Raw genomic sequence first — 24,464 nt, 5'->3', positions numbered from 1 at the left:
TGCCAAGTGAAATAAGCCGGAGAAAGGCAAATCTTGTATGATTTCCCTCTTACGTAGATTCTAAAAATGTCGAATTCATAGCAACAGAGTAGAATGGCGGTTCCCAGAGGCTTGGGGTGGGGTAAGGGGATGTTACAGGGAACAAATTTCCAGTTATAAGATGACTAAGTTCTGGGGATTCCATGTATAGCATGGTGACTATGGTTAACAATATGTGTTATATACTTGACGTTTGCAGTGAGAGTAGGGCATCCATGTTGTTACCGTAACTACAAAACAGGAACTACGTGATGTAAAGGGTAGGCTATATATGTGTGTGTGTGTGTGTGTGTGTGTGTGTTTGTATTTAGTGGCAAACATTTTGCAGTACATAAGTGTATCAAATCATCCCACTGTATATCTTAAACTTACATGATGTTATATGTCAGCTATATCTCAATAGAGCTGGAAAAAAATTGTTTTAAAAGAAGACCCAAGGTGGGGCACCTAGGTGGCTTGGTCAGTTAAGCGTCTGACTCTCAATTTCGGCTCAGGTCATGATGTTGCAGTTTGTGAGATCGAGCCCCACATCAGGCTCTGCACTGGCAGCACAGAGCCTGCTTGGGATTCTCTCTCTGCCCCTCCCCTGCTTGCATGCATGAGCGCTCTCTCTCTCTCTCTCTCTCTCTCTCTCTCTCTCTCTCTCTCTCTCAAAAATAAACATTTTAAAAAGGAGGCCCAAGGAAAAGAGGTAACTGTAAAAACGCTCTTAAGAACACTCTTAGCTCTTAGGATGCCCCATTTCTCACGGGCCAGGCTCAGTGGGGGGTAAGTGGGACATTCAAGCTGAGACTGTGAAGATGAGAGGGAGTGAGCCATGTGAAGAGCCGGAACGATGGGAGGAACACCCCACAGGGAGGGCGCCAGAAGTTATGGGGAAGGGCTTGGTATCACCGAGGTCAGGTCCGTTAAACCCTAAGAATGCTTGGTCGTCCTCCCTCGAGATGTAATCTAAGGACACCTTTCTCAGCCCTGCTCCTACAGCATATGCAACTTGGAGAATTCTTAAAGATCGCTGTTCTGATAGGATGCTGTGAGATGATTTTGTTTTGCCGCTCACAGGAGAGAAGCAGACAGTGAGAGCCAGAGTAGTAAGCTGAACCACATGGGGTTGCCAGCTTCATGGGTCAGCAGAGGTTGGCTAAAGGCAGTTTCAAATGCTCCAACCTCATCATTCTCAGTATTGAGACCGGCCCGTGGCCCAAGAGTGGTCAGAGAAAGTCTCTTGGCTTTGTATCTCCTTTCACTCTTCTGCACATGCCAGATTGGGGTACCTGCACAGACTTGGGGCCTGGGCCGGGAGAAGAAGGAAAGGAAGAAGGAAGAAAGGAAGGATGGGAGGGAGGAAGGAAGGAAGGAAAATAAATAGCTGTTTACCTGTTAACCGTTCCAGTGAAAATCCTGGCCCCAAGAGTGGTCAGACATGGTAAGCCTCCCCCCTCCCCACCCCTGCCCAGAGGTGCTGCCTTAATTTATCAATTGTGTACTAACTGGAACCTGACATTGGAAAGATACTAATTATAGCAGTTAGGTTGGCATTCAGCTGCCTATAATAGAAAAGTAAGGTCTACCAGGGTTACTAGTAGCGGCTTAAACGGGACAGATCTTTATTTCTCTTTCGTGAAACATCCATCTGCACGTGGGCAATCCAGGACTGGCTCGCAGGCTCCATGGTCAGCAGGGACCCAGGCCTCTTGTATTTCGCTGTCCCATCATCCTCACCGCATCACCTCATGACCCAAAAAGCGTCCTTGAGATTGAAGCATCCCCTCTGTATTCCCAACTGCTGTAAGGGAGAAGAGGGAGAAGGCCGTCGGAGAAGACTGTCCTTGGCATCCCACTAGGTGGCAAAGCACAGTCACAGAACATACCTGCATGAGAATGCCTTTGCCTGCCCTTTTGGATGGGCTCCTTTGCTGGTCTGACTAAAATGCACCTTTGTCAGAAAGGCAGAAAGCATGTTGGGGTCAACGCTGCATTTTCCAACCCTTCTGGGGTGGAGCCCGCTGTTGGCCAAATCACCTGCATAAAGGGGAAGCGGGTGTTAGAAATGCAGATATGCAAGACACCCGAAGAGAACAAAGAGTAAATCCTAGCATGCCCCACACCCTAACTTTTTTAAACAAGCTCTTGATTTTCTCGAGGCTGGGTTTGGAATTTTAGAAAATAAGGCTTCAGGAAAATAAGGACAAGTTGCCCCGTGTGAAACCTCCGTGCACATAATCATTGTACCGGCTATAATTGGGAGCTAATTTCATATTTCCCGCATATCATATTGGAAAATTGAGCTGTCAGATCTATTTAAGGGATACATGCCGAATGGGAACACCCAAGCCCCACTCTCTCCAAGAATACAATTCTGCAAAACCTTTTCTGTCTCTTTCTAAGACTTAACAATATTGTACTAGAAGCCAAATCCAATTGAGTAAGCTTTTGAAGTTCAGGTATCTGGTGTGTATAAAATTTAGAAAACTTACAGAAGACAGTGTAGCTGAGGGAAATCTTCTCTGAGGCATCCTTTTCCATGTAAAGTCCCTTAATTTCCAAGGTTTTTAAAGCTGTGGATTGTAATACGGTAGGCTGATGTCTTAAGCATTATGTGAGGTTCAACTGGGTCTTGATAATCCTTGGTCAGGGTGCCCTGACATACCCATGGAATCAAAAGCTTGGTTAATAAGAAATGAGCAGGAAATGATTCCGCCTTTCTCTCGAGAGAGAGATTAAACAACATGCTGTGAATGTTTATTACTGAAGCCTAGTGCAGGACCTTCGGTCTGTCACTCATCAAAGAATCTTCCACTTGGTGGACTGCCCCACCTGTGTTCTTTCCCCATTGCTTTTTCTGAGCTCTTTTGCATTTTTCCCCCCAAATATGCTTAACTGGGAGGAAACCTGCATCTTCTGTTCCCTAAAAACGTGTGAGTACATGGATTGGTCCATCCAGTAAAAGCAGCTTGATTTTCTCATTCATTCTAGAAATAGTTGAGAGATGATGGTCATCCAGTATCTGGTGGGAGATACGCTTTAAATAAGATAAAATGACCTTGATGAAGAAGGGAAGAGGAAGAGAATATACTTCTGTGATTTGCTCTGTGAATAGTTTGTGGGCATTATTCTCAGGGAGAGTGTGCTATGCTGTGTTCGCCTTAGAGGTCAGGCTTAAGTCCTGTAAGTAGAAATTCTCAGGCAAGGGGATTGCAGCCATGCTGAGCAGGTGCAGATATGAATAGGACATCAAGTGGGAAAAATGCCTCCCTGGTGTCCCCTGAACCCCTTCACCTGAAGTCCTTTCCCCTTCAATCCCTGGTCACTATTTCCTGTCTTAACCTGTCTCAAAATGATCTGCTGAAACCAATTCACGCCTCACTTGGAATCAAGTGTAAATGGATTTCATTGGAGTTTCAGTCACCGGTAAGGATCTGGGGAAGGATCTTTTGAGTAGCTGATTGCATAGGCCTTTATTTTTACCTTCTCATAAGACTAACTGTGTGGCAAGTGACTTTGAAGAAAAAACCTGGGAAGCGTTTCAGCAAGATTAATGATTGCGGGCCCATTCCCCTGATTTCATTGCCCCCAAGAAGGATCAAGGTGGGAAGTTCTGGGCGAGCCTATAGCCTGCCAGAGATCTCGCGTGGCCAACAACAGGATTATAAAATCACCAGTGAGAAGCAATCTAGCTTCACCAAGCTGTCACCTAGCCCAGAGGTTTTCGAACATTTTGGCTTTTAAGTGGAATATTTTTTAACAGTAACGTTACGGGGATTCTTACTATGTGAAACATTGAACAGATCTGGCAGAGCGGTGTTTAAATTTTTTTAATGTATATTTATTTTTGAGAGAGAGAAAGAGAGAGAGGGCATGAGTAGGGGAGGGGAAGAGAGAGAGGCCAATATGTGAAATCTGAAGCAGCCTCCAGGCTGTAAGTTGTCAGCACAGAGCCTGGCGCTGGGCTCGAACTCAAAAACCATAAGATCGTGAACTGAGCCGAAGTCGGAAGCTTAACCGACTAAGCCACCCCAGCAACCCTAGCAGAGCTGTTTTAGTAGAAACCTGGGTGGATATCAGGGGGGTGGGGGAGGGAGAAGGAAAGTCAGAAGCTCTTGCAGGAACCCATAGAATTTGGGGTCAAGAGTCTAAACCCCACTGCCCTGTCCGGATCACATAACGAAGATCCAGAAACTTGGGCTCTGAGATGCTTAAAGACTTGCCCAGAGTTACAAGGCCCACAGGGTATCTAGGTGGCTCAGTTGGTCCAACATCCAACTCTTAATTTTGGCTCAAGTCATGGTCCCAGGGTCAGGGGACTGAGACCTGTGTGGGGGCGCCATGCTGATTATGGAGCCTGCTTAAGATTTTCTCTGTCCCTCTGCCCCTTCCCCGCTATCGCATGCACATTTCATCTGTCTCTCTCTCTCTAATATAAAAAAAATTAATTAAAAAATAAAAGTTATATAGCCCAGAGTTAAAAAAGCAGATCCAACACCCCACACTTGTACTTCAGAGTTCTATAATAATGTACAAATGACTGATTCTCCCTTAGAAATTTATTTTTTTCTGATTTTTTAGAAAGTCTGTAAAGTGTAGGATCAATCAAAGAAAAAAAATATGCTCTATTTCCAGCCAAAAAAAAAAATCTTCAATAATTTCAACTTCAAAATCTTAGAGAGATTTAGATTTTTCTCATGTTGATTCAAAACTGTGGCAGATCATGAGACCCAGTAAGTATTTGAAATCAAACATCCCAGATCTTAGGTGGTCACTGCATATAGAAAAAGTGAGTTATCTCATTTATTCTGATTTTTAGGGAGGCAAGATATATGGTAGGGCAGTCTTCTTAAAATATCTCCCCATCTCAGGTTCCCCAAACCCAGACCCAGCCTGTCCTTGCAGATAATGACAGAACAATCTGGAAATACGTGCAGCAGGGAATTTTGGTCAGCATTTCTCCCCAAGTGTCCAGCATTTCTCACAAGCTCTGGTCACACCTGAAGGTTTCTAATGAATTCTCGGAAGCTCCAATACGGATGTTACTTCAAACAAAAAAGTGATGGCAAATGAAGTGTTTCCCTTGCCACATGCATTAAGTGGTTTTAAATTCATGAGTACAGATGAAAGGCTGAGCTGACTATAAAACCAGGACCCAAGGCTGGCACCTGTGGGGTGATAACCTGAGAGTCTGCGTAAATGGCAGCGATGGGGAATTGAAGGGAGAGCCAGACAATGGATGGAGGAGAAGCCGGGTTGCCTTGGCTCAAATCAGGCTCTGTCACTTAAAAGTTACATACTTTCTCTGACCTTTACCATGCCCTATCTACGAAAGAGGGCTAATAAAAAGTATACCAATCTAGGGGCGCCTGGGTGGCTCAGTCGGTTGAGCGGCCGACTTCGGCTCGGGTCATGATCTCGCGGTCCGTGAGTTCGAGCCCCGCCTCGGGCTCTGTGCTGACAGCTCAGAGCCTGGAGCCTGTTTCGGATTCTGTGTCTCCCTCTCTCTGACCTTCCCCCGTTCATGCTCTGTCTCTCTCTGTCTCAAAAATAAATAAACGTTAAAAAGATAAAAAAAAATAATAAAAAAAAGTATACCAATCTTTTGAAGATTTTTGAAGCACATACATCTACATCACCTAAAGCAGGGCCTGACGCATCGTGTTCGATAAATATTAGCTATTTTGTTCATAATTGTTATGCAACTTTCTGATTTTTACCCTCTTTTGCCTCTGACGTCTCTACTGGCCCTGCCCTGTAAATTTAGACCATACAGACTGTTTTACTGGATGCCATTTGGAAGACCAAGGGAAAGCTGAACCATCGATGTGGGTTTGGGGCTTAAGCCAAAAGTCAGGTCACGAATCTGACATGAATGGAGCATGACATTTCATGGAGCTAGAGCGAGGTACCCCCTGAAACGCAGATCTAAGTAAGAAAGGGCAGAGAACTTCCCAAGGAGGAAAAAAATGGCTTCCATTTACCAGATAGAGTGTGCTGGATACTGGATACTTAACTCCGCTGAGTACAATGCATCTGTTCTTTCATGTGATGCTTCAACAATGCAGGTTTTCAGATGAAGAAAGCAAGGTTTAGAGATGTTACACAACTAGTCCGAGGTCACACAGCTGGTAGGAGGCAGAGTTCAACTCCAGGGCTCGTATTCATGCCCACTGTGCCCTACTGCCCAGCAGAAGACAAGCCACACTGGGGGCCAGAACATGCACAGAAGTCTTAGATGTTTTGTACATTGAACAAAAGTGTTCAGATGGATATGAGAGATGCAAATAGGGCGTGGGGCTGGATCAGGGAGATCAAATTCAGAAGCTTCAGATTCTTGAAGACCAAATTCAGAAGTTTTTACTTTATTAGTCAAGCGAAGGGAGCCATGGAGAGCTTTTGGATATTGGAGAGAGTGATATGATTTGCATTTCTAAGAACATTACTAGTGGCAGCTTTGGACGATAGATTTACTGGAGCAGAGATAGAAGTCAGGAGCCAAAGGTAACCAGTTTAAAGACTATCCATTGTGGGTTTCCTGCACTAGGAAAATGGGAATAGAAAAGAAATTTTATATACGTAATGAAATATCTAAAATATAATATATCCATAGCTTCTTCAATCAAGGGCACTGACTTTGAGATTGTATAGTTCAAAGTTGGAATCTCCGTTCTGTTGTGTATTAATTGGTTAGCCTTGGACATTAACCCTCTTCCTTTGTAAAGCAGAGATAATGATTGCCTTGGCTAGTTCGAGCTGCTGTAACAAAATACCATAGACTGAGTGGCTTATAAACAACAGAGGTTTCTGCCAGTTCTGAAGCCTGGAGGTCTAAGATCAGAATGTCAGCACGGTTGGGTTCTAGTGAGAAGCCCCCTCCATGATACAGACTACCAACTTCTCGTTCACCCTTTCATGGCAGAGAGAGGGCGTGTGAGCTCTCTGGGATCCCTTTGATAACATCACAAATCCCACTCATAAGGATTCTACCCTTGTGATCTAATTACTTCCCAAAGGTCCCACCTCCTAGTACCATCTACTTGGGGGTTAGGATTTCAAATACATGAATTTGGGGGGAATACAAACATTCAATTCATTGCAGTGGTATTATCTTAAAGGATATTATAAAAATGAGGACTGATTATAGAGATGAATCACAAAGAGATGAATCACAAAGGAATTATAATAGAGTTGCCTAGCCCATAGTTAGTGCTCAATAAATAGTAGCTCCTTCATTGTCTTTATAATAATTAATGTTCCTTACTGCCTTAGTCCTTCCTGTCAACCAGAGAACAGAAGACTGCAGAGAATCAGAATGGAGGAGTTTTTTGAAATTTCATTAGGCTCTCTTTTAAACAATTAAGATTTTTCCAAAGTTGCATTCCTAACATTTCTTCTAACCCATAAAGAATCTGTGGTAGGTACCATGGTGTGTTGCTAATGACCTCCACTGGATGAGTGGTAAATTGTGTGTTGCTGTTATGTTTCTGTTTTACTACCTATTTGATTCAGACCAATGTGTCCCCCCTGGGTCCCCAATCCCTGGACAGCAGAATCCAGACCTGCCTCTTTTCATGGGCAGAGTGAGTCCCACACAAAATGAGTTGCTTAAAACTTATTCTCTTTAAGTGAATTATCTTTTGTTACTTTGGAGGGAAGTATCTAATATTTAAGAGCTTATTTGAAAAGTTGGGTTAAAAAGTAATTTTTCCCAGAGTGCCCAGAAGATTTCTAAGTCAACTCCCTACATACATCTAGTGGGATTTGGAGATCACAGAGTCCCTCTACGTAATTGCTGCTAGGGAAAGAACTAATTAAGGATTGGCACTATTTTTTCCCCAAGAACAGGATGGTGTGGGTTATTTTTACAGCGACTCTCAATTGGACACAGATGATCCAAATTCACGGCAGTGCTAGAGTGTTCTAGTTTGTCATTTTTACTCCCCAAATCTTCCTGTTCTCTTGGTTTTATTGATCCATGGAGAACTGGTGCTCTGGCCATTGCATTCGTGTACTTTGATCTTGCCCTGTGATGGGACCACCAACCTCTGGAAGAGGTCCAGTGTTATTAAGCTCTAGAAAAGTTGGTTATTGTTTGGAAAGCAGGTTAGCTATGCTTAATTACGTGCCACACCGTGTATGGGCTAACACCTACACATGTGGTCTTCGTTTCATTCCTTCGTATTAAATAAGGATTTGATACACCAGGTGGGATAGGAACGATGAAATGGAGAAATGGATCCAGTGAACAACACTGGCCCATAGACTGCAAAGTACTAACATTGAGATTATGTTTACAAGTGCGTATGTAAGATAACTCAACCTCAGTGCCTCCTGCAATACATTTAGGCTCTTTAGACATTGCTCTGTTAATAGCTTATGTCCCCACGGACAGTGTAAGCATTCCATTTCAATTGACCGTTGTAATTACAATACAAATATCATCAAATCAGTGAATGGCCCCATGCCAAATGATCTCGCCATTTTTTTCAGTGGGGCAAATCCCTTTAAGTGTGAAGTGGTGGCTGCCAGGAAGCACTCAGTTACAGGTGGAATCTTTAAAATGTGAACCAGTTCCTAGGCAGACAAGATTTTCTCTGGAGGACACCTGGGGAACGGATGTCATGAGCTGCATGGTCAGCGATCACCTAAGTGAACACATAAATCTGGAAGTTTCATTTTGGTCTCATTTAATTCTTAAACCCATTGGGTCCTTTTTCTTAGTTTCTGAGCCAATCAGCCTTACTCTCTTGTCAACTATCATAGTCATTAAAACTCACCCTTCAGGGGCACCTGAGTGGCTCCGTGGGTTAAGCATCTGACTCTTGGTTTCAGCTCAGGTCATGATCTCACAGTTCGTGGGTTTGAGCCCTGCTCCGGGCTCTGTGCTGACAGTGACAATGTGGAGCCTGCTTGAGATTCTCTCTCTCTCTCTCTCTCTCTCTCTCTCTCTCTCTCTCTCTCTCTCTCTCTCTTTCTGCCCCTCCCCTGCTCGTTCTCTCTCTCTCTCTCTCTGTCTCAAAATAAACATTTTTTAATAAAAAAATAAAACTCGCCCTTCAGAGACATTGTACAAGACAATAAATGACTCAGTGTCGTTATCCCATTAGTGTTCACATACATACACGCATGCACAGGCACGCGCACACATATACAACCATGCACACCCACGTGCATGTATACACACACACACACACACACACACACACACACACACTCCAATGGCAGTATCGGCTGCAGTTCTTTAGTGTTTCTTTCCAGGGACCAGCACAGGTGTTACTCCCTGAACCTGAGCAACCCACTTCTCCTGCATGTACGCAGACACTGGGCAGGGCTGAAGGCTCCCACATAGAGAGCAACCAGGTAGATTCAGGAAGAGGTGGCATTTTTCCAGGATGGCCAGATGGGGCCATGCAGCGCTCACTACGTCAGCCCCGTGCCCGCCTCTCTCCTGCCGTCTTGTGTGTGGAGTGATGGAGGAAGAAGCGCCGACTGAGTCTGGGTTTGGGGCGTAGGAGGTTACCCTGGCCTGCTCTCGATTCACGAGATCACAGCCTCCATGTTCCCAGTGAGGGAAGGCTGGCCAAAGACAGAGTTGAGGATGGGGGGAAGCTGCACATGATGACATTTCCATTCTCATTACATCTCCTTCACTTCTGTGATCGTCCCCCCAGGGGGCCTCGTTCACATAGTTTCAATGCCTCATTTGCCCACTGGAGCTTCTGCACAGACATCCAAAACCCCTTTGCCTACACCCAGCACCTAACATCTGCACGGGGTGGGCAGCGCCACATGCCCTGCATTTGGGGTCAACCAAGGGGCAATCAAAGGAACAGATTGATTCTGTCCGAGCCAGACTGTCCTGATCAGAAGCCCTGTGTTGTCATGGCTTGCTGACTTCAACCCGCACTTTTCAGAAGCCTCCTCTGGACCGTTCATTTATGTGTTCTCCTCTGGTGGGTTGACTTCATTACCTCAGCCGTGGCCACTTGGCAAGAGCCTTTACCTTCGTACTCCAATACGCATTAAAATCTGCACTAGAAGGCCCCCCATAAAGCCGTTTCCTTTCCAGCCTTGGTTTCTTTCCCTTGTAAATTCACTAGGTGGCAGTGAGCAGGAGGGAAAAGAGGACAGCTCTTGAAAGGCATTCAGAGGCAAGTGCAGTTGAACATTCCAGGATATCGAACAGCGAATTAATCCCTCCTCGATCTGTGGGCTCAGATGCGCCTTCCTAATAACTAACTGCAGCCTAAGGAAACACCTTGTTTTCACTAAAAGATGAAATGCAAGATTTATTGTCACACTTCCTCCGAACGCTCTGCCGATCACTTCTATCCTGGTTGTATTCGTCATATTGTCGAAACCAGAGACATTTTATTATTGCCTATAAACATATTTCCTTTGCAGAAAATAGTGGTTACAACCAGGTCCTACTCATTCAGACCCAACTTTGCGTGTGTGTGTGTGTGTGTGTGTGTGTGTGTGTGTGTAAGTGTGAGTGGGTGCATGAGTGGATCCGTCTCATGATGACTTCAAAGAGTAACTGTCATTGTTCTTTGATTAATTTCTCTCTATAAATGTCATCTCCCTTTCTCAATCAAGAAGGACCCTCCTTCCACCCTTTTAAACCTAGGGTCACTTTTCTAAGCAGGTAAAGCCTGGGGTCTACACGGCCTCTGCTTTGGGAAGACTCTAATACTTCAAATTTATGAAAGGACACTAAAATCTGAGTGCCTATGCTGTCAATTAGTTTATTTATATGCTGTCTGGTTTTTAACCTTAATGCACTTTGTTCAGAGGGAAGGAAAACAGTTGTAGTAGTCAAGTGAAAAAGGTAAATCAAGTTCTGTAAACTGCTGAGTCTTGCCTGCAGCTGAGAGTCGACCTCGCGGGGATCAGGAGTGCAGACGCTGTCACATCGTCACGTTGCCCGCCCCCCTTCCCCACTTCTCCCTGTCCACGGCGCGTCCCGGGCCCCGGCCCCAGGACCTTAATGGAAGTGGTGCTAGGAGCTCTGTTTGCAGCAGACGCTCTTGGACACGGCGACAACGTGTCTGTCATGTTGCGCTTCTAACGCTGATCTCATACCCCAGCTCTCAGGGCTGGGAGTCTCCTGACTTCTGGCTTCGTCTCCAAACAGGGGTCTCTGCCATTCCCTAGACCTGAGCCCCCATCCTGGCAACCGGTTGACACCCTCTGGTCCCACCTTGCTCTTGCCAGATACCCTCCAAGGTAAAGTGCTACCACCGTTGTAGCCCGGCTGGTCCCAGGACCCCACTGTCTGATAACAGACTCCCTCCCCCATGCCAGCTGCACACCTCCGATTGCTCAATACCGTTCGTGGACCCCAGTAGCGTCCTCCACTGAGCTGTTGAGGAACCACACGATTCCACACTGAACTAGGAACAGTGAGGGTCATCATTAAAAACTCCAGCTTTGCTGAGGTTTGCACTCAACGACTCATACTGTGAGCTAGGCTCCGAGCTGGGTGCAAGAGAGACGGTGGACGTAAGCCACGGTCCCTGTCATCGGAGAGCTAGAGCCGGCCTGCCGAGTCTGTTCCCATCCTGCCCACGTTTGCAGGAAGATGCTTTCCTGGGCCTCAGTCCCTCCCAGTCCCGTTGGAGAAAACTGGACTGTGACGGGCTGTGCCTGAGGTCATCAAACTGTCCGGTGTCACCTGCAGGTAAAACTCTCTCAGCAGCTGTCCACGGGCAGGTTGGAGCCACCTTGATTCAACGCGGTCAAGAATCACAGTGCTGAATATTCAGCTAGCCTCTGTCTTCCTGGGTCTGCACAGACTGCTGCCCCAACAGCAAATACAACACGGAGCACACATGAGGGACCTGGGTATCTTGGGGTGTGAAACTGCGGGCCAAGTTCTGCCTGATTAGCTTGCTGTAAGACAGATGAATGTGTCAGGAGTTTAAAATCACCCTGCCTTAGCTTTTAATTGTGGTGGAGATCAAGAGATCCCGACGTGGTGGCGAGCAGAAGACAGGCTCTCCCCGGCTAGAAAATGAAATCGTCTGAGGCTGAGTTTACTGGTGCAGGGGACAGCTGTCCCTCCTAGAAGAGCTGTGCTCCCGATCCTGTGTCAATTATCTTGTGAGTGAGTGTGAATAACAATGGCGATTCCAGATGGGGACTTAAAGACACGCATTGAATATCTTAGCGATATAGTAACTGGAAGGCAAATGAGTAGAGGCCAAATTCCTCTTCAGCTACTGAGAGAGTTTGATCTGAAACGGAGACGGGACACTTTGATGACCTCATTGGAATGAGGTAGACATAGAAAAATCTCCCAATAGGGGAACTAGGGCTGGAAAAATCAGCTCAGGAAAAGATGCTCTTCAGAAAAAAAAAAAATCTTAACATGCACAGTGCAATGTTTTCATGCAGCTGTTTTCTCTAAAATCAAGTTATGGTAGCATTTTTTTTGAACGCTGTATGCAAGATACCTTTTCCAGTGGATACTATGTATATACATACATACACATCAGCTGATTGTTTTTTTTTATTTTTTTTAATATTTATTTTTGAGAGAGAGACAGACAGACCGAATGTGAGCAGGGGAGAGGCAGAGAGAGAGGGAGACACAGAATCTGAAGCAGCCCCCAGGCTCTGAGCTGTCAGCACAGAGCCCGACCCGGGACTCGAACTCATGAACCAGAAGACCATGACCTGAGCCAAAGTCGGATGCTTAACCAACTGAGCCCCTCGGGAGCCCCTGACTGCTTTTGAATGCATTTTTAAAAGATGAAATTACTTAAGAAATTAAGTATGTAAGGATATCCTTTTAAGAAGACTTTTAGGAGTCTAAACTTCTTCCCTCATTTTCTGGAAGTCTCATGCCTCGAAATTCTGATACATTTGGTGTCATTTCATGTTTTGCTGATCTATGGGGTCAGAACCCAAGGGGGGTGATTTCCTTGTTACTTAATTTGGGTACTTCTCTTTAGTAAAACCGGGAACTCAAGGATTTGAAACAATGACAAAATGATTTATTGCAAAGGTACTGAACCCACGCTATAAAGAAGCACTTGGCATAGTTCATAAAGTTACAAATACAGAAAAAACAAAAAACCCAATACCCAAGCCTAATTGAAGTATGATTCCGCCTTAACTAATAACCTACTTTCTGGGCAGTTGGTGAAGACTTTAGCACAGAGTGGCTGGGTTGGCGCATCCTGATTTGGGCCCCGACCCCCTCTCCTTGGCCTGATTCTACATTTCCTGCCCAGGTCTTGCTCCGGTCCTCGCAAAGTAGCCCCTTGCTGATGCCAGTTATCGTGCTGATGGCGGCGTCCTCAGGCTCTCTCTCTGCAAGTCTGCAGTGCCCAGCACAAAATTCCCTAATTAGGCTCCTGATAATCTCACCACTTCCTTTGCTGTTTCCACTTCCTGTCATATCTGTGCGGCACAGAGTACCCGAGGTATGAATTTTGTGCGCTCTGTGAACATAGCGCGTTTTCTCTCCTGGGTGACGGTGGGCCCTCAGGCCTCCGGGACTTCAGACAGGAGCGAGAATACCTCCTCGATGGCGTGCCCCCTGGAAGAGCTGTCTGTTACTACTCGAGAGGCTTCTCCTTTATAGCTATTTCTGGGCCCCTGCTATAAACACGCCCCCAGCAGCCATCTGTGCCCGCAGCCGAGTTTTACTATTTATGCTAGCTGTTTGGGTTATACAATCACAGTTCTGCCATCCATTCTAGAGCCATTTCGACTGTTCCCCCCTCACCTAGAGAATGGCAGCCCTCCTCTGTCAGGACAGAGCAAGATTTATTCCAGTTCCATGAAAAATCCGTGCAATTTATACCAAGCAATCAGGAGCTTGTTGGCTCATGAGGTTTAATCCTGGGCTCCTAAAGAGGACGGATGGAACAAAACAAGGTCTGGAAATTACCTGAACATCTGCGCCGTCCGTGAGCTCCGGCCCCGTGGAGCTGGGCCAGTCCCCTCCCAGAAATCCAAACTGTGGGCGATGGCACCTCTCAAGAGGCCAAGTAGATATTTTCCCACAAGTGAAAAATTTCCAGTAAAACTATCGCCTGGTTTTTCTTTGTTTTGTTTTTTACTTTTTAAAGCTGCAGAGGATAAACTCTTTTCAACCCATCATAAAAAAAGTGTTGTGAGGCCAAGACCCTAATGAGATAATCACCACAAAAGCTGCTGCCGAAATGAACATGTTTGGAAACTTATGGAAAACATAAAATGGGGCTGGCCCTGTTCCCAGCTTACCGGCTGGAAGGTTGGGGGGAGAGGGTCTTTGTTTTCTCTGTAAGAGGTGACAGTTCAGCGTTGGAGCAGCCATGCTTTCCGGGCACTGGGCTGATACGTGCGCTCATGGGGCTGTCCGGCCGGTCCGATGGGGAGAAGAGCGAGTAACAGGTGGGGAGTCGGCCCGAGGCAGTCACACCGCTTGCTCTTCTCTCCCCGTGGACACAGAGCCTCCAGAGAGCCATTGCCAAGGGCCCGTGGGAAAAATAGGTAGAGTTGGGAACAACCTTTGTGACAGTAAAACCAGCTGGGGAAGTGAATGGACTTCAAATGCTGGGGACTTTCCAAGAAAGAGGCTTTGAAGTTGCTGGTCGAGAGCCACCGGCTCCCTCATAAATGAGCTTTATCTTATAGGCTTTTCCCAACACCTCCCAGCTTCACCCCTGCCCTCCCTTTTCGCCCTTTCCAGACAAGCTAGCAGGAGACTCATCATCAGAGCCCGCACCCCCCCCCCCCACTCCTGGACCCACGTCCCCTGCTTTCCCACATCCCCGCTGTGCGAACCGGCACTGTGACCCACCCTCCCTCTGCCTCCATTTCCTCGTGTACAAAACTGAGTTCCCGGTTGGGCTTCCCAGAAGCAGACCCTGAACCAAGGATCCTAGTGAAAGTGATGAATTAAGGAAGGGCTCCCAGGAAAAGCTAGCAAGGAGTAGGTAAGCAGGATGGGTAGGCGTAGAAGACGATTGAGGGTTAGACTCTACGTGGAGTCCCCACTTCAGCCTGATCCTCCGGGGAGCCCTGGAGTGTAAATTGCATCTCTGAGCTCACCCTCTCTTGAGGAAAGGGATCCAGGCCTGCGTACCCTGGCGGCATTCGGATCATTGCAACGGTGGCAGGGTGGACTTAAATTTCTGTGCACCTCTGGCTCTCTCTCTTTGGCAAAACAACTCTGGCAGCCCGAGGGCAACCCTCTGAGGCAGACAGCGGGTGCCAGCTGTTAGCAGCAAAGCCCACAGAGGCTGAGCGTGGGCACCAGCAGAGGGGTCTGCCACGCTGGGGACGATAGTACCTATTTCATAGGGTTGATGTGAGGATTGAGTGAGTGGATTCCTATAAAGTGCCGACCTGGAACTTTCCACATAGCAAATGCTCGGTAACTGTTTCCTTTTTGGCCAATGAGCATCATGTCTGCTATTCCTCGGCTTCCCACCCAGCCTGTTGGGAACGGGGTCACTCCTCTCTGTGGTTTTACACGTGCTGGTTCCAGTGGCAGCTTTCACAGTGATTAGCTCACGCGCTCGTAGGACCACTCCTCAGTGGGGCAATACCAGTGGGTAGATGAGTCAAAGCCTGGACAATGGGGAATCTCTTGATGACAGAATGAGCAACCAAAAGGACCACAGGAGCTGGAGCAGTGGGTGAGCCCAAGAGAGGAAAGCTAACCACCCGGGTGTGTAGGAAACTGGGGAAAAGGCACAGAAGACTTAGCCAAAAGTACACTCCCCTTGAGCCAACACATAGCTCAAACTATCAAGAACATGATACAGACTTTAGCTCCCCTCCTGGGACTATAATTTTTTGAACTCTATAAGCAGCAGTGCTGTCTGAGTCCAAGCTCACTCAGCCATCTCTGGAGTCATGAGCGGTTCCTGTCACTGCCCTCCAGGAGAGGCATGGACAATCTGGAATGTGTACTTAGATCAGACGGCATTGGAGGGACCAGCAGTGGTTCGCCAGGCAAGAAAAGTCTAGGCAGGAAAACATCTTCAAATATTCAGAAAACTGTCATATGAAAGAAGACGTAAAGCTAAGAAGAGAAGGGCTAATGAGAGGAAATTACGTGGACATTCTTTGTGAACTTTCCTTCCGTCACTGTGTTCCAAAGACCACCTGAACTCCTGGAGGGCTTGTCAGGACAGGGCTCTTCCCATCACGCAGGATACTGGTGCCAATGCAAACGATCGATAGAGGGGACTCCAACGTGCAAGGCAGACCCCATCCTTCCCCTGACTTTCAAGAGCCATCATGCTCATCAAGGGTCAACAAGGAATAGATATATAGATGATAGGTAGTCAGACTGATACGTATATGGATAAACACATAGATAGGCAGGCAGATAGATGATGATAGGTACATACATATGTACATAGATAATAAAGAGGCAGATGGATAGATGCACAGACAGAAAGATAGATGGATGGATGGATGGACGAATGGATAGATGGATGGATGTAGGACACAGGGTCCAATACATGGAAATAAATACCAAAAAAAGTTCTACTGGAATTAGCCTTGCTTTGGGAAGACAAATGAGTGGAAACTTAGCTATAACTTTCTTAAGGTTTAGAGCTAGTCATGGCATGCTTCCTAGAGGCAGAATAGGTGGGTCTGAGCTCTGGGCTTAGAGAGATGTGTGAGCAGGTGGGAGGCAATGTCCTGAATGTCAAGGCCATGTTTGGTTTACACGTGTTTGTTTTGGGTTCTACTTTACAATTATCCTTCCAGATACCATGAAAGTAAAGGAATCCACTTCTGTCTCTTGTGAGTGACAGGCAGCCCCTACCAGCATCTATTGTTTACCATCCAACAGAAGCCGCTGCATCACGAGGCTTCGATGGGAATTTGCTTAGTCTCCTTTCTGTTTCCTCTTCTGTTTAACAATGTAGCACACACAGCACTGTTGTTTAGATTAATTATCGATTGCGAATTACTTTGAAATCTATGCTGCATATAGGCTCTTTAAATCACAGTCATCTTCCAAGTTAGAAGGTTTACTTCAACTCAGAAGGTTTGCTTTTCTCTCTGGATTCCACCAGGACCTACAGCACCAACAAAGTCCTTACGCCTTCTCGAGTCGAAGAGCTTCTGCCTCACACACAGAATTGCTGTGAATATGAGAAAGAAATTGTGGAAATGCTTGAGAAAGATAGTGATAATGAGTAACGTCACATGACAGGTCATATGCTGGCACTTTACCCGTATCTCTTTTCTTCTGCACCTCAGCCCCCCAAGTCAAAGGCCATCAATAGCACATCGTATAAATCAGTGCCTATGCTCTCACACAGCACATGCCACACACCCACTCCCCACTAAGTGGCCACCTTGTCCCAGTTGGGACGAGAACTTTCCCAACGGTCCCAGTAAAAGTCCCAAGTCCTGGGAATGCTTCGCAGTTCTGGGCAAACCGGGATGTTTGGTCATCGCCCGTGCACGTGTACGCACACACATACACACATCCCACTAGTGTAATGTGCCATGCAATTCCAGCGTTCTGTAGTTGGGGGGACCTCAAGATGGCCCAAGAAAGCAGGAAGCCGAGGTGGAGGGCGGTGAAATCGTTTATCCTGCTGGGTAGTGCTGGATGCAGGCCCAAGGAGCTTCTAAAGTCAGACAGAAGACCAAGAATCAGTCCACTCAGGGGTGTTTCTTTACACCATGGTGACCACTCATAATTCTAAGAAAGTACACATCATATAAATAAACTCATAGGGGTTTTACACATAAAAGATTGTCAAGATAGGCTTTTGCTGCAACTGTTGGCCGGTTATGGAGGGCCACAAACTTTGCCCACAATAGGACCCTGAAAAAATGGCAAATCCGTTAGGTCAGTGTCGGAAACAGCCATTTCCCCTTCGGCTGAAGGGGAAGGGGAGGCAGTTTATGATAAAATACTTTTTAGCCCAAACAGATTCTCCCAAATTTCATCAGTGGGAAATAGCCCTATTTTCCATTTGTAGAAAGTATGATGAAAATCATTAAAAAGTAAACTATGAAGAGGGACGCCGGGGTGGCTCAGTAGGTTGAGCAGCCAATTCTTGGTTTCTGCTCAGGTCATGATCTCACGGTTCGCAAGTTTGAGCCCCGTGTCAGGCTCCGTTCTGACAATGCTGAGCCTGCTTGGGATTCTGTCTCTCCCTCTCTCTGCCCCTCCACCGCTCGCTCTGTCTCTCCCTCAAAAATAAATAAACCAACTTTAAAAAAAAAAAGGTAAATTATGAAGAATTTTTTAAAATATTTTTTTCTAAACTTTGTTTAGAATACATAAAAATTGATTTAAATATTTTGTACTGGCAGAGTTGAGGTTTATATTAGTGAATCTGAGGCACCTTCAGAAGCTGAATTATCAAAGATTCATCAAACGTTCAGTCCACCAAGGCAGGGAAAGCAGGCTGGCACATTTGAAAGATTTTTTTTTTTTTCCTAGCATGGTGGAAACGAAAATGAGCCTTCTGTCTCACCTTTAGTTAAACAGATAATTAAATTAACCAGTATACTATAATCCCCAAGCTACCTAATTAGTTTTATATCTAAGGAGTTAAATAGAAACGTATATCACTTTCATTTATTTTATATGTATACTGAATTATACATTTACTAGAGAAACATATATCTAGAGTGAAAATACATGCCTTTAAATATGACAGAGGTTTCTTAAAAGACATAGATATGCAAGGATTATTGCCAATCACATTAAAGTTGAAAGCAGAGGATTTTGGGAAAAAAAAAAAAAGGTTTCAATGCTAATCCAAAAAAAAATTTAAAAAAAGCCAGAGTCCACGCATGCCTGCTACAGTATGAAAAAGATTCAGATCCTCACAGCTGTGAATTGAATTGATAATTCCTCCTGCTGAAAGGAACGGTTAATGCAAATCCCTCCAAGTTCATGAATCACGTTGGGGACCAGGCAGATGGTCCATCCCCAAAATCACGACTGCACCAATCTCACCGAGAGGAGGTTTTCACAGGACAGGGAGCGCAAACGAACAGATGGGAAGATAGCCACCCCCAAGTTCCCACCCTGTTCTGCAGGCTGAGCTCTCTGGCTGGCGCGGGGCGGTGCCCAATGTGTGAGATGGTCTTCCTTTCCCAGCATACCCGTGGGCATTGGGTTGCAAGGCAAGCTCACCAAATATGAGCTGCTGAGACCTCTGTGATCTCTCCGCGGCAGAAAGAATTTATGATAAGGGAGCATATATTCCCTGTGGCGTCAGAGCTTCACCCAGGGGAGGTCAGGAAATTGTACCAGGACCATTGGTTGGACTAAACAAGAACTGTTAAAAGCCATGCTTCATATAGAACTAACTGGAATCCAAAGAGCCTCCTGGGTTGTCCGTATACCCCATCTCTGGTAACCCCACCCCCTACGAGACGGAGGTTCACACCAGCATTTACGGTGAGAAGACAGAGACTTAGAGGTAATAACTCGCACAAAGTTGCACAGCTAATAAGTAGTTTGAATTCAATCACTTTTGCATCTCCATACACTTAACCACTGTCCTATAATGGCATGAGGTAACCTATGATGTGAGGAGGTTTTCGGAGCACGTGACCAATGCTTTTGTACAAACAGATGGGGGAGTGATTCCCTTAAGACAAAAGAGGAGGATTGATTCTGCTTTTTAGTTTAAGGAGGCATTTCGAAATGTACCTGGGATCTTGTTTTCATTCAGGTTCAGGGAGGCCAACTTTGGGAGATCATTGCCATTGAAAAGGAACTTTGTGACTCACAGTTCCCCAGAGGAGGGGGCATTGGGCACCATGCAGGGCCACCCAGGAAAGCACCAAGGTTGGCCAGGAGGCAGAAGGAGCCAGGAGAAAGCATGAGCCAAAGCCTTTATTGTGGTTTTTCACAGAAAACAACAGACAAGTCAGGGTTAGCAGCTGAACAGGTTTAGGATTGAATACTAACTAATTTGGGGCAGATTCTGGGCAATGGAGGTGACCCCCAGTTGTCCTCTGCCTGGCCCCAGGCTGATTTAGGGTAGGGGGAGAGTGTGCTCGCCTGCAAGAAACTGATAAAAGCAGGCGGCTAGGGGTGTGGACTCTGAACTGATCTGTTTACCTACCGAGGTGTACCCGCAGGCCAATCGCTTACTATCTCTAGGAATTAGCTCATCCTGGGAGAAGCAGTCTGTCCTCATAGCCACAAGGCACCAAGAGGTCAAAACTTCATCAGAGGGGCGCCTGAGTGGCTCAGTCAGTTGAACGTCCAACTCTTGGTTTCAGCTCAGGTCACGATCGCACAGTTCATGAGCTCGAGCCCCATGTCAGGCTCTGTGCTGACAGCGCGGAGCCTGCTTGGGATTCTCTCTCTGTCTCTGTCTCTCTCAAATTAAATATTAAAAAATCGTAAGACGTACAAAATAAAAAATATGACTATTACGAGGGAACACCTAAAAAACCTTCTGTGCCTGTACCTTTTTTCCTTTCCCGCGTGACAGCAGAATGTAGCATGTAGCAGAATGTAGCAGCAGACCACATGTAGCACTTATGGCTACAGACATTTTATGGGACAGTTTTAACGTTGTCAACTCACACTGTGTATGCACTGCCTACAAGTCCATGAGGTCTGAAACATGGGCCCCTGGACTGCTTTTCTCTAGGCGTAACCTCTCGTAAATGAGGCTTTATTAGCTCCAAGGCTTGACTCATGGAAATATTTCTTTAGCAACATGGTGATCTGCTTCTTTACCGGTAAAGTTTTCTTTACCTTCCGTTTCAGCTGGGCAAAGGGGGGGAGGAGATACTTAACACAGTTATTGATGTCATAGTGTGGGCTTATACTGAGTTTTCGTTTCATTTATGTCTTTTGCAATTACCTGCCTGCTTTGCTGCCTCAAGCAAAGAAATTGTGGCTAAGAAAGGAATCTCCTCTAAATGTCTCCTCGTCCACTGGTGAGCACAAAATGGTAGGAGTAATGCGGGCAATCAGAGACACTGTGCTACTCCTCTGTGACTTCCTAGCTTAGCTCTCCCCCCCCTGGTTTGTCCCCAGACGGAAGCCATGTCTGGAGGAGCCGCTTTGTCGGCCTTCTCCTCATGTGGAGGTGCCCGGGGACCCACTTCCTTTTATGCAAAGACAGAACCCAATGGACACCATCGCAGCCCATCACACTCCACTCGCTCCTTATTCACCCTTTTGTAGAGCCTGATGGCTGAACACAAGCGCTCTGTAGCATAACAGTTGGCTCCGTACCTTACCAACTCAGGGACCAGTGCCGGTCACCCAATCTCTCTGTGCTTCCAGGAGATTTTTTCCTCATCTCTGGAATGCAGTGACCTACTAGATAAGTTGGTAAGAGGAAAGAATTAAATAACTGTTCCAAGGACAGAGTAAGGGCTCAAAATGTCAGCTGCTATTAACGATCTTTCAAACAGCCTTGTGTATATAGTGGGCTGTATATTCAGCCCACTAATGTGTTAGAGCCCCACCCTAGAATGTAGGGTTGCACGGTGGTTGGGATAGGGACTTTGCAGACATACACATGTAACTTCAAATTTTCGCCTTATGTCTTAGATAGATATGATGCAGAACAAGTTACTGGCTTTAGCTTCTGAGAACCAAGTAAATTGAAATATTAATATCTCTCTTGTTCAACAAATATTTACCAGTCATGCTATATACAAGATATCCTGCTAGGTTCTGGGATATAATAGTGAACATTCTTGACAAATCTATTTGTTTCCATCTTTGTCAGACCTTTGCAGGTGGCTGTAGTAAATTCACAACCAAACCGACCCAAATTAGCGACTACCTGTCATGATCATTGGTAGGTCTGAAAATGCCCTGGGAGAGAAGACTTGAAGAGTTAGCTCTTGGGCTACTAAGCTACTCTATCTGTATTTTAACAGTGCCCATAAAGACCAAGTCAAATGCACTTGAGTTTCAGATGCCTCTGCCTCACCCAGCCTTAGCCCCACCTCTCTGCAGCTTGGGTCACAGTGAAATAAATGCCAGAGCAGTGAGCCATAGGCTGTACCTCTTAGCCCAAGAGATAGTGCGGCATAGAGGAAGGAGCATTGTGGGTTAGAGTAACTAACCCAGCTCTGTCACCAACTAGTCAATAACAGTGGACACGGTACTCAAACTCCTTAATCTATAGAACCCCATTCTGTACAGTAAGGATGTTGGATTCAAAGGACTCTATAAGCTTTTCCAATTTGAGTGGCTCATGAGAAATCTATTCCAAATGCCATTAGGAGTTCTAGTCCCTCCTTGAATAAGCAGTTTCCAGGATCCCCCACTGCCTCCCCACCCTCCAAGTCTATAGGGCTTCTATAATCGCTCTTGGGAAAGAAAGGCTAACTTCTGTAGGAAACCTCTTAAACACTGGCTATCAGTAGACATTGCACATCTTTTGGAGAATCCGCGCCTGGAAGATTAATAAAAATATGCTGGATTGCATCTGTATTTTTAACAATTAGTAGAAAATCTTTCCAACGTGTGGTCGGAAATAAGACGGATATGCCTTAGTGAAAATTATGCGTTGAATGGTCTAGGGCAGTGCACCAACATGAGCAGAGCCAGGTGACCAGCCCTGGAAGTCTGAGCCTGCCACACTAAGCTAGTTGTGTCACCCCAAACAAGGTACCCGTCCTCTCTAAGCCCGCGGAGAATGATGCCTGCCTCCTAAGAGGACTGTAGGGATTGAAATCAATAAAGAATGTCTAGCATGTGGCACACTGCCTTGCATGGTAGAAAACACCCTGTATACAGTAGTCACTGACTGTGATTATTATCGGATTATTGCATTTATAGTCTCCACGACATAGAGCTTGCTATTGAACTTTTGCTCCTTTTATCCTCAGTCAGCCCCCATAGGGTCTGCAGAGCTGGTATTATCATTTTTAGATGAGAAATCACTTGCTGGTCAGCCGTGGTTCCCACCCAATTCTGCTTCAGAGGCCCTCAAAAGCTTTGCTGTCTGTTCTTCACCCGAGCTATCCAGCTGGGCGAGCACCCGGGCCCCCGGGGAGGCACATCAGCCTTCATGCAGGTGCCTACCACAGTAAGCTGACAAATGTCTCGTGGCCTAATTTCTGTCTTGTTATTGGCCCTTCCACCTTCCACGAACACACATGTACAGAAGGAAGTCGATATCAGAAATGGCCCTTCAGGGGCACCTGGGTGGCTCAGTCCATTAAGCATCCGACTTCGGCTCGGGTCATGATCTCATGGTTCGTGGCTTCGAGCCCCGCATCAGGCTCTGTGCTGAGCGCTCAGAGCCTGGAGCCTGCTTCTGCTTCTGTGTCTCCCTCTTTCTGCCTCTCTCCCACTCACCCTTGTCTCTCTCTATCGCTCAGAAATAAACATTCAAAAAAATTTTTAATAAAAAAAAAAAAAGGAATGGCAGTTCAGCACAGACCAAAAATTGACTACTGTGGTTTTACGAGTCATGGAGAGTTTATTAAAAATTTAATTGACAGCTAAAAAGAACTCTGACTAGGAGAAGCCCATAAACTTAATGGCATTTATTAATTTATGGGCTATTATTATAAAATGAGTGATCATGCTATAAAAGCAGCGAAGTGCTGTGATTTTGTTAGGATGACGCTGGCTGTCTCCCCTTCCAGAGATAACGACTCACCCTCACCCGCGTCTGAGCCTTAGGCTCCACACTTCAGATGAAGTGCCTCTTTCTCCAAGCCTCTCTTTGACTCGTCGCATCTATCTCCTTGAGATCAGCCCCTCATGCTGATGACTAAGCCTGGCAAATGATCAGAAAGACCACATAAGGGGCTGAAGGGGCCCCGACTAAGGATCCTCAGGTCCTTTTCCGAACTCAGCCTCTTGCCGACAGGACGTGCCCCCTCCAGGCTTCGGTTTCTTCACTTGCAAAATGAGGGCCTTGCGCACGTTGCTTCCTGTGGCCTTTAATCATCGCAAGCCATGCCCCCCGATCCAAAAGGTCATCTGGTCCAGCAGAGTGTTGGCTAACAACCCCCAGCCCAGGGGGGGCTCATCGCCTTGGCCCTGGTGCCAACATGGCGGGAGGAAAGGGCGAGGCACGAACACAGGACACCCCCTGCTTGTCAAATTTCTGTTCCCATGAGGCCCAAGAGGGTGTGAACTACTGGAGGGCTTAGGACGTTGGGGGGGGGGCTGCCTTTCTAGACTAATCCATGCATAGGAACTAGTTCGCGTGTCCACAGGCTGGGAAAATATGGAGGAAAAGAGAGGGGAACGCAGAACATCATAAAAGCCTCAGTTGGTATGTAAGGGCCAAATTAAAGAATGTGAAAGTGGCAACAAAAGGGGATTATTTGGAAATAAATGTCTCTCCCTGGGACGGTGCAGGGGAAGGAGGCAATGTTCAAGTTGCAACACGAATATCACAGAGTATCACTCCATCTCGCTGAGTGTCATAGGTGTTCGAGGGACCAAAGGATGCACAGAAGCAAGCTTGTTACTCTCTGGCCAGTAAATATGTTGTCTA

At 46.2% G+C, this 24,464-nt stretch overlaps 1 protein-coding gene and 1 long non-coding RNA gene across 7 annotated transcripts in view; one reads left to right on the top strand and one right to left on the bottom strand.

The window, feature by feature from the left end:
* Nucleotides 1-24,464, top strand: part of FRMD4A (FERM domain containing 4A) — a 659,116-nt gene that overhangs the window by 257,761 nt on the left and 376,891 nt on the right. The window lies entirely within an intron of this gene.
* On the bottom strand, nt 1,631-2,730 carry LOC123386444. The gene is made up of 3 exons (XR_006600311.1): nt 2,517-2,730; nt 1,911-2,061; nt 1,631-1,825 (listed from the first exon to the last, which is right to left on the bottom strand). It is a non-coding gene; the product is annotated as an uncharacterized LOC123386444 (long non-coding RNA).

This window comes from Felis catus, chromosome B4 (assembly GCF_018350175.1).
Source record: "Felis catus isolate Fca126 chromosome B4, F.catus_Fca126_mat1.0, whole genome shotgun sequence".
NCBI classification, from domain to species: domain Eukaryota; kingdom Metazoa; phylum Chordata; class Mammalia; order Carnivora; family Felidae; genus Felis; species Felis catus.
Note: the sequence above shows the minus strand (reverse complement) of the source record. Positions and strands in the feature narration are given on the sequence as shown.